This window comes from Patella vulgata, chromosome 5 (genome assembly GCF_932274485.2).
Source record: "Patella vulgata chromosome 5, xgPatVulg1.2, whole genome shotgun sequence".
NCBI classification, from domain to species: domain Eukaryota; kingdom Metazoa; phylum Mollusca; class Gastropoda; family Patellidae; genus Patella; species Patella vulgata.
This window is the reverse complement of record NC_065883.2, coordinates 29,134,811-29,153,118: the sequence shown is the minus strand read 5'-3', so window position 1 is coordinate 29,153,118 and position 18,308 is coordinate 29,134,811.

The following is an 18,308-nucleotide window of genomic DNA, read 5'->3' as shown; positions in this document are numbered from 1 at the left end:
AGTAGGACGTTAAACCGCATTTCATTTCATTTCATTATGTACGGTATAGTTGTTTAGAATACAGGACTGTGAAGACAGACGCTACAGGATTACTACTTTGGTTGTTTTTATATAAATATATTTGGACAGTAATAGCGTGTTTTAATATACAAGCCTTAAAGCATGTCTGAGACAATCATTTCTAGAAATGTCATTCACTGGTTTAACTTCACTGCTCCAATGTTATTCAATTTCAATACATCAACGTATCCACAAGGAAATCTAACGGGGCGAAAGTCATTTTAAAGGAACTATCCCTTATTTGAACAGAGTCTCAAAAATAAAAGTCTGAGTATGTATGAAATTTAAGCGCCAAAATATAGATGAATGGTGTATTGACCGTATCTCAAAATTTCAGCTCAAAATTTTGAGTGGTTTGGACGTGACCGTCAAAACTGCTTATCCGGACACGTAACCCTTTTAAGATTTCGGGTCAATTTTTTCGTTGGGAGACCTGATAATCGATTCCCGTTCCTTTAGAGGTCTATACAGTGAATGAACCAAATGCTGTACTTGATAACGAAAGGCAAATGCCACCTACACATTATTTTATACAAAAAATGCCTGGTTTTATCTAGACACAGCATAATACAACTTAGGACACTGGTCTCCATTACCAGATGAAGACTGGCGGGTTTCAGTTATTTGAAAACTTATCACAAATATTGAGTTATTTGCTCGGCCCTTCGGTAGAGGATTTTAAGGGATTTTAAAACAAAATTAAACAGTTTTATTCTCCAAAAAATTATCGGAATTAGCCCTTTAATAAAGTGCCGATTTCATTACGTCTGATGGGTTAGTAACATGGACAATCTTTATGTTATTATATTCTGTTTTGAAATTTAAACGGTCGACACAGACATCGACTGTATATACAAATTTGGTGATTTTCATACTATTACAATTGCATTGTTCAGATCCCTTCCACGTTGCAATTATGGCATAAATAACTTCTATTTATTTTCGGGAGCCACGATGGATCACTGACGATGGCACCGGCTCGCTAACTAAGGGATCCATGGCGTGTGTCAATGTCAATGACGCAGGACAAGGAGTCTCATAAAAGAAATGTTTCTATAGTACGGATGGATGTGACTAAAAAGCGAGATTCCATTTTGACAGTTACTGCCACGGCATCATTTCTATCACTGCAACACATAAGTGCGGACAGAGTATTCCAGTTGCAGTCAAAGGGAGGGGCGTATATTATCAAAACATGGTACCCAGAGATTATAACATCTGCAGAACTCAAGTAGAATCTCTTTAGTTTTGTCTTAATGCCAAGAAATCTTACTTGACGCACGTGACTTTCTTCAACAAATGCACCCACATTAAAAGCTTTAATATTATAATATAATAACCTTTGTTTAGTATTTGAAATCATGTTTGATAGAAATTGGCAGATAATTCAAAGATCGATAGAGTACTCAATTTAAGGCTTAGTTGCTTAGGGTATTGTTGTAAAAAATATATAACTTAGAAATAAATAAATATCATGAAAGACCATACACAATTCAATTTATTTCGATTGATTTATAGAGTTACAGGAAAATTCTATGACATGAAAATCCATTGTTCGTAAACCTTTATCTCATAGAATAAAGATTGTCAGTTCAAACAAATGTTTTAGACTTCAAAAAAGTTTCAAAGTTTGGTTACGAAATTATTGCTTTTTTACATGAGTATTCACCTTTATTTCAACATTTAAAACATTTTGTTAATTGAAAGTCTTATGATGACCGTAAACAATGGAATTGTGACTTTTTTTTTATAAAAGGTTAAAATGTAGTCCTTGCAAGCTTATATAATCAATTTTTAATTGTCAGAAAGTCCCAATATATTAACGATTTTCCGTTAGGTTTTGTTTTCATTACAATGTAAAAACTGAACTGCATAGATACACTGATGTATGCATTACTCTTTTTTCTTTTAAAGACGTTTTTCGGAATTCCCTAGCGATCTATGAATTATCGATGTGGCGGTTTGACTCGGTATCGAGATTGACTCGGCACCTTAACCGTTTAGTAACCAAGAAAACCCCACTGTATAACCGTCACAAATGCAATGGGTTTAAACGCCCCACTTTTCTGCGCCGACTGGGTTGCTGAGTGACTCTAGTTTTGTGTGTTATGAAGACAATGAAAACACTGAAGTAATATGGTAAATCAATTCTCAGTTGTTATAAAATAGGTTCCATATGAAATCTGATGCGATTTCATAAGAGTCTCATACATTTTCCATTAACCTATTTATACCAAATTGAAACAAACAAATAATAAATCTGCCATTACTGGTTATTATTGGCTTAGTTTAGTCAAGTTATATTTGATAACCAGTCTGAGTCTATTATGCCATGAATCTGAAAATATGGACGAAACTATGTAAAGGTCTTTTAATAATAAAATTCATCAATTTTACAATAAAACAAGTTTATAGCTTAAAGAGATATATCAATAAAATTATATCATAAGCAACGAGGCATTGAATTTTTCTTTCGCTATACAATCGAGATACTTAGTACTTAAAACGATTAATGAAATTATTTCATTTCAAAGAAATCTTCTCCGGAGTCGACACACCTCTAGTTGAACTGAAACAGAACTATGAAATATACTTGATAACCTTGAAAGGTCAAGTCGTGTTCAACTGATCGTTAATAATATTCTTGGTATGAATTATATGCTCTGGGTTATCTAAATAACAGGGAAACTGTTCTTTTGTCAATGATAATTAGTACATGTTCGGTATTGATTTCCTTAATTCTCTTCACGTTGAGAACTTAATTACGAAGACAACTAGTGAATATTGCCCCAACAGTATGGAAGAATAAACAGATTTCTATTTATCTGCGTATATGATTAATGAAGTATTCTAAAAAAAAAGTCCATATACATTGGTGAATTCGATTTTTGAATTTTATCCTCAAAACAAAGTTATGAAACTAGCCTTCGTTAAAGAGAGCTTTTCTAATTCTGTTTTTACAGAGTGATAGGCGTATATGCAGAACAATACCTGTATGTTAAAACTATCTGTATCCGAATGAGGAGGAACATTCTCAAACATCATAATCAGTGCATGGTCGATACCACGCTCGCCCGTGTTTACAGATTAAAGATAAAGAGCTTTATTCAGAATTTTATTCTCTTTTTTTAAAAAAAGAAAAATTCCTTATATAAACTGAGTGTTAAATTGTACGATAAACGTGATGACTTTGACTTTCCGATTGTTAACTTTCCATTTATTAATAGTAATATCACCAGCTTATGGAGTGTTTGTGTCTCAGCTAATTCGTTACGCGAGAGCTTGTTCCTTTTATTCTGATTTTTTAAGTAGATCGAGGCATTTGTCATCTAAGCTTCAACTACAAGGATACTTGCGCACTAAACTTATTAAAACCTTTAAAAAATTTTATGGCCGTCATATTGATTTGATTGGTAAATATAACGTGTTTCTCTCGGCTATTATTCTAGATTTATTTAATTGACACGTATACTATTACTATCTCCCTGATACTGTCTACTACATCGTTAACACAGTTCATCGCGTGCATTTTGCATACCGATAGTTCATTGGCCAATCACGCTATTTTACCGACATTTCGCCTAATCGTTTGGATGCAGCTATGGCAGGTGTGGCGCCAAGCAGGGTAAGCTTACTCTTCCGGACACCTGTTACCACTGTTTGTCGTGTATTTTGTACACGAGGAGCAGTCCATTTGCTGATTACACTATTTTGCTTGAATACACTATTTTGCCTATAACGTTTTTTAGGACTTCGAATTCTGTCTTATGGTTTGGATTGTTCGTACTTGGTTTTATTTTATTATTACTGTTTTGGGGACATTGTGCATACTTTTTTCAATACTATTGCATTATGTGTATGTCTTCTGTGAGAAAACGATCCAAGCAAATTCAGGAAGTTTGTCTCAGTAATCTCACTTCAATAAACAATATCATCCGTAAACAATAGCCTTTTTCCCTGTGAATTCGATTTCCTGGAAGTGATAAAACTGGCTTGTAGTCTGATATCTCATGATACTGTACCAAATAATTTTATCGACTTACAAAGACACGCAGTTCTTTTCAACGAAGTTCTGGAACATAATCTCGTAGCATTTCTTATGTTACGTGACACGTTAAAGTGTTCTACATGTATTATGATAAATACAGGTATATACTCAGAACTTCGGGTAATGTTGCCCCGACCCTTCTGTAGGTTCTTCTTAAAATGATAAGTCTGATGTCATTTCTACATCTATCTCTCTGTTATTCTCCCTATAAACAGGTCAACTACATCAGAATCTATACCAGACTTCTTACCAAGAAAATTAAAATTGGAAATGTCAATTTTAAACCTTATTTTATGTAAGCTAACAGAAACTATGTGAATATACTATTATCAAACATTCTTTACATTTTGATCAACCATTTTAAGGAATCCATTAACTTTACCAGACTTATCAATACACATTTTCTTTTAATAAAGGAAGGTCCAGGCTACCCATAAAGTTAGAAGCACGGGTCAAAGAACCAATGAATAAACTCTCAACAACCTCACATCTCTAGTCTGTATTTGTTTTAAGGCTTTAAAACGTGTAATCCAGTCCCATCAATAGAATAAAATTCTAAATGAGACATTTCTCCCAATGAGGACATTGTATAAAACTCTGTCATTTCTGGATGGATGGCTAAAATTCAAAGAATCAAGGAGCCAGGATTCTTAGTGTCTGTTATTAATCTTGTTATGAACGAGTCGAGATGACGCATGCGAAAGAACCTGCGTATCATGTAACAACCTTATTCAATCTTCTTTTAATCTTAAAATGACGATGTCTAGCAAGGAAATAGCCAAATTAGTGTAAATAAAAAACTTGACAAAACCGGGGTTAGATAAAATACATCTTAAGAATAATTAACTACTGTGAAAAAAGCAAAGAAGACACAGACTAACCCTTACTTCCTCCGGTATATTGACTAAACTTAGCCACCTTACTTTTACTTTATATTATAGTTTAATTAACTCGTCAAATAAACTATACATGAAGCTGTACATTCAATCCTGTCAGCATTGACAAAGGAAGCCACTGAAGCTATGTCAGAGTAACGGGCAAGTAAATCAAGTTCAGTACAAAAGGTTAAAAAAACGAGTTGATTCTGGTGCATTAGGGTAACAAAATGAACGTCGAAACCTCTTACATTACAAACCAAAAAACGAAAATCGACGCAAGTATAGACAAAATGTCTATTTATGTCTTCATTTACACATGCTGGCATACTCCTCGCAGTGTTTCGTTTGATTAGAGCTAATTCCACTACTCACTGCTGTAAAGAAAGCAAATTCTTGTTCTAAATTATGACTGGTCAATAGTCTGATTAACAACCAATAGCTAACTGCGTAACAATACCAAACAGAGCTCCAAATTGGACCAAATTGTTTGCATAACGTTACGTATTCCTCACGATTTTATTATGCCCAATTAACCAGTGCATAGCAGAATATTGCAGAAAAACTAATTGTGTGACAAACGAGGCTATCAACACCAATATACTGTAAACAATATTGTTTTGAGACGAACAACACGTTCACTGTTTTTAATACCTTAAATCACTGTAGAAAGTTTTAAGGAAGGCCCCTGATTAAAAGAAGGGCTGCCATGTTGCTGTGCTTGGGGATAGATTTAATTGAACGGGAAGAATAGACACACTCCCCCCAAAGCGCAAGTATTAGAAGCTAATCCAGCAATGGCTAGAGAGGGCTTTCTCTGACCATCGCTTCAGGAATATAACGTACTGGCTGCCAACCTTTTTCTAGGTATAGTTTTCTGTCGTATTACGAACTGAGGGAAAGTTTCTATATATACTCTCCAAAAAAAGTAGGGATATTTAGAAACAATACACAACTGCGGAAATGCACTGCTGTTTTTATTATAGGTAACCAGTGTATGTTAATAACAGGCCAATTGCCTACACATGAACATAAACAGTTTATATGGGCGGCTTATCTGACGGCCCCATTTCATTCGCAAAGAGATGCACTGTTAAAAGTGAAAATGGACGTTTTTGATTTTTGTCTTAATAATGAGTAATTGCTCCACCAAAGATACGCTAAACAGTAACTCTTAGGCAAGAACCGATAGGAAAGCAAACATGGATAGGATAAACCAGTAAGCGGCAGTTTTCATCAACCCTTCCTCGAAGTGTCAAATTTTAAAATGAACCCATCCCACGTGTATGGCGCTATTGCGTGTCGCAAGTGCAGCTCAGTGGTTCTGTTGGGGCAACAAGTTCTTCATCTGTGAACATACTCTCAAAGCATGTCAAGTGTCCATAACTATTTATCATATCACAACCTGCATAGGTACTTGCATTTCAATATCCCCTACCGTTTTTTTAAGAGTATATTTACAGTGTTTTATCTGAAAGCGTGTGAACGCTGGCTTCCATTTTATATATGCCCACGTGGAAATTGTGATCTAACTCGTCCATCCGTCACCTCCAATCTCTTGTGAACATTCTACAGAGTACCAACTGACCTTAAATCTATACATGTTGTTTACATTAGTGAGAAGACGAATCCTATTGAATTTCAGCGATTTTATATAATTTCCATGGTTATTGTGGTTCGCTAACCAGGCGGCGTGGGTTCGCTTCCGGTGGCCCTTGGCCGCCGTCTGAAAACTTTGCATGTCGTTTATATGGATTATTCAAGTTAGTAAAAACCTGAAGTATGTGAAATTTTTAAATTTCGGTTAATAACTTTATAGGTGTTTCTGAATGCTTTAACTCTAAAAGTCGTCATCTGATCTACTTTAAATTTATGTTCTTTGTTTCTATTATTACGATGATTAGCAATTATAACACTTTCTGAAAATTACTTATAAAGTTACTGCCCTAGACTATGTATTATAATCTTGTCAGAGCCTCAATGATATTATTGGGTAAATTATATGGATTATGTGCCAAAAATCTCATGGATTGCTATGGGTGTATGTTTCGTTGCCTGACAACCTATCTTGTATTTTACAGATTGGATTAAACGTATGTGATCCAAAGGTCTTCGACCTTGTATTAATCCGGATATATCGTTTTGTATGGTTTATAACATTATAAGTTAGTGCATGGTACTTAGAACGGGAATAAAATTACTGATTATTACTACTTGATAAAGACGAAAGAATTATACTATTCAAAAAAAGTAGGGGATATTTGATTTTTAAGTGTTATTAAAGTCACCTAATGAAACTGACGAAGAAACAAATGACAAAATGAAATGAAGTTCACATTCATCGATTTATTCCAAATGATCGTTAGACTAAGTAAGGCACAGACTGACCATTATAAGGGTAAAATGATACCCGGGGTCAAACAGCAAAGTTACCACAGCATCACAACCAAGTCAGTAACGGGTAAATCCTCCTCTGTTTGCCAAACAAGCATTGATCCGACGTGGCATACTCCTAATGAGACGTCTAAGGTCATTTTGGTCCAGATTGTCCCATTCCTGTTGCAACGCAGCAGCAAGTTCTTGGACATTGGCAGGACGTTGTTGACGTTGACGTAACCTCTGTCCAAGCATGTCCCAGACATGCTCGATGGGGGAGAGGTCGGGACTCAGTGCTGGCCAAGGTAATGTGGTGATGTTCTGTTGTTGGAGGTAACCTGTAACGATCCTGGCCCTGTGACATCTTGCGTTGTCATCCTGGAAGATGAAACGGCGGCCATGACGTCGTGCGAACGGCACAACATGGACTGCCAAGATGTTGTCCCGGTAGTACTGGCCTGTAACACGCCCTGCAACAACATGTAAAGCCGTTCTTCCAGCAACAGTGATGCCTCCCCACACCATAAAAGAACCACCCCGAAATCGATCATGTCTGATGACGTTAACGTCTTGGAAGCGCTCGTTTCGACGACGCCACACCCTCCTACGTCTGTCCAAAAAATCAACAGTGAACCTTGACTCATCTGAAAACATCACATTGCTCCAGCGTCGATTATCCCAGTGTTGACGATCCCTACACCAACGACGTCTTGCCTGAATGTGATGATCTCTCAAACAAGGGATCACGCGAGGACGTCGGGCGCGAAGGTGACCCCTATGCAGTCGATTCGGAATCGTCTTGCCACTCACTCTCACACCAGTGTCTGTTTAAAGACGAGCGCTGATCTGATTTGCTGTGATGACACGATTTCTCAAGGCCAAGGTACGGATAAATCGATCCTGGGCTTGAGTTGTCGCCCTTGGTCGACCTGAGCGTGGTCTGTCCTGTACAGATTGTGTATCACGGTATCTGGACCATAGCCTGCTTATGACAGACTGAGAAACATTCATCGTCCGCGCCACAACCGCCTGTGTTGTGCCGATCTGTAGCATGCCAAGGGCACGTAACCTTTCATTTTGGGTAAGCCGACGCATATCAAAATTTGTTTTCTGGTCACTAAAACAATTAAACTGATGTTTCCACCCTGGAATTCAATGCCACAATGACTGTAACATTCAAAGTCAGAGTCGTGCAAATCTTGGGTTGGACCCCCATGGTGATCCCAAGCATCACCTGCATTCCATGCGGTAGCTATTGGTGCGTTTGGGCGTCACATGTAACTGGAAATGTTTCTTCTGTTAGGTTCTATAGTGACTTTTTTCGTAGTCATTTGCATATTTTAGTATTATGCCCCCAAAATCAAATATCCCCTACTTTTTTTGAATAGTATATGATTGAATCGTCGCTAAAGTAATAAACATGAATTGTATTCCATGTGAATTTTATAACAATAATGGATAGCGACCCCATATTACTCAATTGTATCTAATAATTGCCTGCATTTGTCAATAAGAAAATGATCATTTGTTATAAACCAAAGCAGACATTGTTTGCTCGTTTGTAGTTAACTTACTTCTACAATTACAGTCATTGATATCAATTCTGTTTGTCTCACATGGGTATTAGTGAAAGGAAGGTCCGTCGTTTTCCGATGCTCATTAGTAGTGCGACGCCCATTTGAACGTTCCTCGGACTCTTCTAGCGTGGTTCCATTTGTGACTATTCGTTCAGATTGAACAAAAAACGTAAGAGAACCCTTGACAGTTGGAATTCAATTGCTCTAACACACTATGCCCGTGATTGTATTCCATATAAATGGCCGTTGTGTTTTTAATGCGCCCTTTTACTAAATACAATTCGAGGATTGTAGTCGTGTAAGTGTTTTAAATTCATGATCCGTTTCAGAAACGACCCCAAACATTATCGGTGCAATGACTGATTTTGGTCGTACGGACTGTGTCATGAGATCGCCGATTTCGTTGCGCTTCAAATCATTCGTAGTTAAATTTTCCACGAGTTATTTGAAACATGGAGTGTTAAATTTTCTCCTTGATTCTTCATTTCTAATGTCGTTAATGATGGAGTAAAATTTCTTAGTATAATTCCGTTCGCGTATTTCTTCTTTGCACATGTAATACCAATTCTGTTGATTTCCTTCTTCTGGGAAGTGTCCCGTTTTTCATCATGCCATTTTTTTGTTAACTATCTAGCTTGCCATAACTCTAAAATAAACAAGGTCAGTTTTACCTCCGCCAAGTTTAGCGAAGCTTATGACCGCCATAATGTTGAATTAATTTCTCCCTGAACATCTTAGAGCTGTAACATTCATCTCCATTGCAAGAGTGTTCATGATTTCCATCGTCAGCTGTATATAATTCTGCGTCGCCGATATTCTCAAGCCATTAACACAGCGATAGGAAATACCCACGCATGCTTTCATGTTGGGGGCGCCCGCGCGTCGTATCTTTTGTGTTGATATCTCGAATAAAATCCCTGTAACATGTACGGTGGCATCTCGCTTGAGCAGCAATCTGCAATCAGGTTGTGTTACTCATCATTCTGAATACATCTCTAAACCAGGAATCACTCATTTTTTCGCACTGATCTAATACAGCTGTTCTGACGCCCGTCGTCCTTACTTCAAATACTTAGGATCGATCTCGATGTTTAGAATCCACATGTGTCTTTTAGCCACATAAGTAGCAGTCACCCTTCCATTCAAATGATCCTAAACTAGACCTAAATTTCTCAGGACTAGGACATGCTTTATCACAATACAATTTCGCGTTCTGCTTTTCGTCAGTTGTGTGATGCGTGTCCAGTTTTGAGTGGAAGAATAGCGATAATCTGTTGTCACCTCTTTCTCCACTGCATGTAATTATTTTTTCAGACCTTCTGTACGAATGTTGTCAACATCATACGACAATTCATCATTACAGATGACACACTGACCTTCTGTGAACTGTATAATATACTATTCAAAAAAAGTAGGGGATATTTGATTTTTAAGTGTTATTAAAGTCACCTAATGAAACTGACGAAGAAACAAATGACAAAATGAAATGAAGTTCACATTCATCGATTTATTCCAAATGATCGTTAGACTAAGTAAGGCACAGACTGACCATTATAAGGGTAAAATGATACCCGGGGTCAAACAGCAAAGTTACCACAGCATCACAACCAAGTCAGTAACGGGTAAATCCTCCTCTGTTTGCCAAACAAGCATTGATCCGACGTGGCATACTCCTAATGAGACGTCTAAGGTCATTTTGGTCCAGATTGTCCCATTCCTGTTGCAACGCAGCAGCAAGTTCTTGGACATTGGCAGGACGTTGTTGACGTTGACGTAACCTCTGTCCAAGCATGTCCCAGACATGCTCGATGGCGGAGAGGTCGGGACTCAGTGCTGGCCAAGGTAATGTGGTGATGTTCTGTTGTTGGAGGTAACCTGTAACGATCCTGGCCCTGTGACATCTTGTGTTGTCATCCTGGAAGATGAAACGGCGGCCATGACGTCGTGAGAACGGCACAACATGGACTGCCAAGATGTTGTCCCGGTAGTACTGGCCTGTAACACGCCCTGCAAAAACATGTAAAGCCGTTCTTCCAGCAACAGTGATGCCTCCCCACACCATAACAGAACCACCCCCAAATCGATCATGTCTGATGACGTTAACGTCTTGGAAGCGCTCGTTTCGACGACGCCACACCCTCCTACGTCTGTCCAAAAAATCAACAGTGAACCTTGACTCATCTGAAAACATCACATTGCTCCAGCGTCGATTATCCCAGTGTTGACGATCCCTACACCAACGACGTCTTGCCTGAATGTGATGATCTCTCAAACAAGGGATCACGCGAGGACGTCGGGCGCGAAGGTGACCCCTATGCAGTCGATTCCGAATCGTCTGGCCACTCACTCTCACACCAGTGTCTGTTTGAAGACGAGCGCTGATCTGATTTGCTGTGATGACACGATTTCTCAAGGCCAAGGTACGGATAAATCGATCCTGGGCTTGAGTTGTCGCCCTTGGTCGACCTGAGCGTGGTCTGTCCTGTACAGATTGTGTATCACGGTATCTGGACCATAGCCTGCTTATGACAGACTGAGAAACATTCATCGCCCTTGGTCGACCTGAGCGTGGTCTGTCCTGTACAGATTGTGTATCACGGTATCTGGACCATAGCCTGCTTATGACAGACTGAGAAACATTCATCGTCCGCGCCACAACCGCCTGTGTTGTGCCGATCTGTAGCATGCCAAGGGCACGTAACCTTTCATTTTGGGTAAGCCGACGCATATCAAAATTTGTTTTCTGGTCACTAAAACAATTAAACTGATGTTTCCACCCTGGAATTCAATGCCACAATGACTGTAACATTCAAAGTCAGAGTCGTGCAAATCTTGGGTTGGACCCCCATGATGATCCCAAGCATCACCTGCATTCCATGCGGTAGCTATTGGTGCGTTTGGGCGTCACATGTAACTGGAAATGTTTCTTCTGTTAGGTTCTATAGTGACTTTTTTCGTAGTCATTTGCATATTTTAGTATTATGCCCCCAAAATCAAATATCCCCTACTTTTTTTGAATAGTATAATATCCTCGTTTGTGTCCATTCTTAACCGATTTGTTGGCAATTTGTCTTGAGACAATGGGCTAAAATGATTAAACTTTTACTCAAATCTGACAATAATCGTATTGTTGATGGTCAAATAGAGTGGACAATTTGTGATACACAAATATATTCTCAGCGTACCAAAAGATGTGAAGAAAAGTGGATTTTAGAAGTCGAATTTGTACCAAAACTAGAATGTGTGTAACTTTTTTTTTCTTTAACGACTAGATATTTTATAGATTATTTTGAAAAGTAACTTTGTTGTAAAAGTAAAACCCAGTCAGTGAAAGTTCTTTTCATTCGGATATATATATTATGAAGGTACTTAATCCCGAAGGCAAGTCATCTGAAAATATGTAGAAAATGTCCATGACTTATTATCACGATGTTTAACCATGTGTAGAAGATATTGAACTCAAACCTGTACAAATAGCCATACGATGTAATGGAATCAGCGACTATTAATTTATCGCCTGAGATCTCTCACCCTACAATGACACCAGTTCATATGATCACAGAATCCAGGCGTTTAATCTGCCTGGGGTTGATCCGGGAGTGACGCAGTTCAAATTGCTATGTCATGTGATTTGGTAAACAATTTCTTTGAGTCCCCGCCAGTAAATGGAATTTAATTATTTATCTGTATATTAATAAGCATGTTGGAACAGAAATCGGATGTTTTGATACACATGGAAGTTAATTAACATAAAAATTAATATGGTGTCAAATACAAATATTTCCTGCTATGATTAACTGTAATTGCTTGTGGATTAGACAGCTATACAATCATTCAGCGCACAGGAGATCGAGAATACACCAAGCCTGTAGACAGGCAGTCTAAGTTTGCGATGCTGTACAATTTCAAAAGATATATTATGTAGACCTTTCAGTTCTCTGATTGGTGGGAGCCACGAGAGCCCAGGGATTAACTATGGCTCCGGCATTTACGTCCTACTGCCAGTTAAACCTCTAACTCAATATCATACATAATATTGGAAATGAAAAACACGAATTGGAATTAAATATTGGTCCATTTCAATCAATGTTGATGTTTATTGTTATCTTACTGTTAAAGCAAGTGATCCTAATATCCAATATTTAAGACACTATTAACATTTTTAAATCACTACACGACTCGTGTAATTATGGACATAAAGATTTCGAGCGCCATTTGTAATGACCAAAGAAAACGTATCACAGAAGACAATGCCAGGAGCAACACAAATGAAATGAACTATAGGGATGGTCTTTAACAGTACTATCGGACACTGTATCTTAATAGGGCCAATGTCCTCATTACCGAGCACATGGAGGCGATGAAATTTCTTACTCGCGCGTCTGCAATATTACCCTATTCGGAATCGGGCGTAAAGCTTGGTTAAACTGAACTAAACTAACCGGATGGTACCGGTACCAATATAAATTTCCTCACGATTTTCCAGCCTGGTTTCCTCTTGCCCGTGGTGCAGACTCGAGAGCCTGGCAAGTAACAGCGTCTAGTCACCCGGATGAAACGAAAAACCGAGGTCCCGTGTTCCGCGTGCAATACAAAGACCCCAAGGCAGTTGGAATTTGACTAAATTTCACCCACAGTATGCCGTATGCCCATCATCATTATCCCGTATGGCGAACAACTTTTCCTTTAAGAAACATAAATATATTTAAATATATTTCATATAACCATGGTGATATATTTATACATTTTTATATATATGATGAGAGACACTCTTTCCAATCGGATTCCAACTAATTATTGAATCAAAGGATTAATAAAAGTTCATTTCCATATTATGCTGTTTATATATTGATGTTACAGGTGTGTGGTTTTCTAGTTAAAAGGTGCGATAAAGTAGATTCTGGCTATACATAAAATTGTGCACGGTAGAGATACCTTGACCTGGCGGAATTTTTTGAACGGTAAACGGCCTGGGTAATGAAACTATAGTGACTATAACCAATCCAATAATATGCGTATTTCAAATTGATTTCCCAAGTAACGTGTCGTGAAAATCTTTGTGGGTGAGGCGCACCAGGTAGGAAAAGTTTGACCTTCCTAGATCATCTGATACCATAGCTATAGACACATTACCATATTACGGCTTTTTTTTGACAGTATGAAATTAGTTGTTTAATTCTAAAGAAAACTTCGGTCGTTTAGTACTAAAAACACGTCGAATGTTAAGCCACAATTTTTGCGTCTCTAGTTGGTGACCTAGTTATATAGATTTAAAAGTAACAATACTGTAATCCATAACATATTAGCTTTTAATGGAACATGAAATTATTACATGGATTCTGACGTAAATTACTTAACGGCAACGAATGATTTAACAACACCTGATCCCGAGTTCACAAAGCATTCACAGACTTAAGTTAAGAATTTCAATTACTGTTTATGAGAAATATCTTTGATCCAGAAACACAATGTATTGATGTATTTGATAAATTAGAACAACAAAAGTGTTATAAAGAGCTATATTAAATCTGACAATGTTTTGTGAAACTGGCTCGGTAGGCGTTGTCGAGAAGTAAGGCTTTGGCTTCTCGACTAGAATATCTCGTCGTTGGATAAGAAGAACCTTCGGGATATTTCAGGATTGTAAGTGGAAACACATATAATTTTCTTTATTATAACAATGTCTATTTTTGTAAAACATCGGTGCCACCAATGCTAGTTTTAGTTTGGATCTGCACACTTTCCATCGTCTTGCCGTGTCCGACATTATGCACACAGACACTACTTAGCTCTGGTACATGGTGTTGTTTAAATTTGATATCAGCAGTTTGTATAAGAAAAGTATAATTTATTTAACCACAGGATTCCCGACAAGAAACAATTTAAGGTGTAATTTGTGTTTTATTTAAAGAAGCATTCTGTCACTGCGCTTTTACAAAAGACATATGACGTCTTTATTGGGCTATGTTATTGATGTTTAAGATACAAATTTACAACACAATGTATAATTCAGAAAATCTATATTACGATATCATATAAACAAAACTGGTATTTTTTTCTCTCTCTCTTTAATTAACGTGTCACATTATATATAGCTTTTCGAACTAAATTTGCACTTTAAAGTATTGTTTCCTGATAATAAATAAATTTCTACACGATTGGTTCTTATTGTGGCCTGAAAATCTTTCACTGTGCACAATTAGATTGAACCATTTTCGACAGAAATAGAAATTGAATTGTTTACAAGAAGGAAATACAGTAAACTAACCGAAATGTTCATACAATTCTTTGACTGTGGTCTGTACGTCTTTCCTCAAAATCGAAATTCTTTCTCGTATTCTTCTTTCAGTTCCGGTAACTCCTTTTACAGCCAACGCTGTACCGTATGTCTGTTCTTGTTTAATGATGTCATTATCAGTCATCAATCGTCGAACTGTGTTTTGTTCGGACAATGCCTCATCTATTGTTATAGATAAACTTGTGTTTATATATTTATAGATGTGAATCACATCACTAGATATATCCAACATTCTCATCACTGTAGGTAGTTTGATGAATGTTTCCCGAACAGCATTTATCCTAAACTCCATCAGATCTGCTAGTCCTTCAGAGAAATTGAGTGAGAGGTTCAAAACTCGGAAACATGCGTTTTTGACTCCTTCGATCGTCTCTTGGTCCGAATGGGTAAATTTTGCATTCCACCATGATTCTAAGTGCATTACACCATTTCGGTCACTTGACATAAGCGTATTATTGGAAGAAATAGCCCGGTCTATAGTGTCTCCATTGATGTAGCCTCGTTGAAAATGTAGCACCAGAAGAAGGCAACCTAGTAAACTTGGCAACAATTTCATAATTGATTTACAATTAATGAATAAACAGATATTTAATAAAAAAAATAACCTGTAGAAATATGTATTAATTGAAGTAAGAGATATCTCTTGAGGTTGAAGCACCGATGAAACAATCAAAATTATTCCTACAACACCATGAAAGGATCACTGCGCCACCAATTGAAATGGAATAATTCAGTTCTTTTTATATCAATTGATAAGAATTAATTAAATTCAGACATTTGGTTATCTTTTACATATTATTAACAAATCAATAAAATGCTAAGATAATCTTTAAAATAAACTGCATCAAATTAGTTTGGGAAAACTACGTGCTAAAAACACAAACCATCACAAGCATGAACAAATGCTGTTAGCTTCGTGAAGTCATTAAAGCAAAACCATCTGGGGGTTGTTCCAGGGTTACCTATCTGTATCAATAAGACGGTGCTTGTACGTTTGAGGTTGTAAGGCCATTAGCATAATATTGGTCCTACGTTTTCAGTTTTGGTCGAACGTCCACATAGGCCAAGGTGCGAAATCATACCTTTTGCCGGTTTATTTGAATTTATATTATTCAGAGGGGGGCGGGGTTGGGGCAACTAGAAATATGTTTACGTCATTATCGTCTGGATAATGAATCATCGGACACAATACGAATGGGCGTCGGAGACAAGTATAAGCATACCATTTAGCTTGACTTAGACTCCATATAGTTAGCCTATTTATTGATATTAACAATATATAATACAGTAATATGTAAAATTTAATTTCTAAAATCTAGATATTTTTTAAATAATACGATACGATTGTATTGTTTTGTAAAGTTTGAAGAAAAAATATTGCGATAAACTGAATATTTAGGATAATTAGTTTACGTGACTGTCAAAATTATATAACTTAGCTTCAAATAAATAGTTGATTATATGCAAACGAAGTTTCATAATTTTTTTTTGTTATTCATTAATTTTGCTTTTAACAATATCATCTACACTGGGTCGATTCAAGTCACGGGTTACGCTTGTGTTGAGGTTGTGCTGTAGTGGTGTGTGGTGTTCTTTTTTGTGCCTTAACCTGGGCCTCTAAATTTAACGCTACTAGTAGTGTTTACATCAGTGTATACACTAGTTTAATACCAGTGTTAACACCGATGGAAAATGAACATCTCTACAACACTATTATTAACTGTTCCACCTTTTGTATGCATTCTATTCTTTTCTGATCAGCATCGTGTTGCCGATGCGAACCTCGACACCAAAGACCTTAACTCGATTGATTTCAAATACAGAGGGAATCTCAGGTTGAGTTAGCACACCGTTACACCAGTCTTACACTGATCTAACTGGTGTTAAACACTACACCACCTTAACCCACTAGTCTCGAAACCTCGTCAGTTGACTCAATGACAGACCGTATGATACAGCGCGCACGTGCTAACCATTCGGCCACCCACCACCATTATATTTGACGTTTTACATTTAACTTTGGCCTTAGAGGTATTTTGACTTCATCATTACCGGTTTTAGGACATTGTACATAGTACTTTTTACATGTAATCAATGGAAAAGACATTTTAGCAGAGCATTTAATATTGGCAGCGGTACCCTTCCATAGTTTTGTAGTATCCGTGATGCCCTTGCAAGAAAAGGGCACGAACAACAGATCACAATATCTTGAATTACCTTATGATAGGAACTCGGCTCAAAAGATGAAAAATGAAATACATATAGGTGTAATGGGCCATGGGGATGCCAAACCCATTCTTACAGATGTAAAGAGATTTGCGATTGGTGGAAATTTTGCTACAGATTTCACTCCATATAACATTAATACGTCTGCTGATGGAACACACCCCAGAAATTTAAATCCTGAAAGAATCATCTATGGAACTATTCGTGTCAAAGAAACTAGTAATGAAACCATTAACATTAGAGATGACGAAATCATCCCTGGCATCTTGTGGAACAATTTCCGAGACAGAACAGGACATAGAAAATCTAAATGTTACTGAAATAAATGCTCAAACTGAAAATTGATGACAGCTTGAAAGAAGGTAGACGTCACCAAACAATTTGAACCATGAAAAGGACGAATTTTCTGACAGTGAGTTTTTTGTTCTTAATATAGAGCATGTTGATTTAAAGAAAAATAATGTCTCGATTTAGCCCTTTTGTTATTTTTTTAAGCAAAATTTTCGTTCTTGCCATCTATTCTACGATAATGAACGATCTACGCTTTTTTTTAAACGGACGTAACTTCACTCAGAATAAAGTAATTTGAATGAAATTTTCAATATATTCATTTTTCATTGTCTATTTTTGAACTATTCTAGTAAGAACATCCAACTCGTTATCTAAATCTTACATAATGCATCTATTCTAAATGCATATTACAGTGGATTAAGCCATGAGATATTTGACGTTTCAGTGAAAAATACAAATGACATATTGTTACGTTTAAGGCAGAGATGGTGGTCACAGGACGTGTTATATACATCGTTAAACATGCAAGAGCTAAATCTGACAATTGCGGGTCTTTA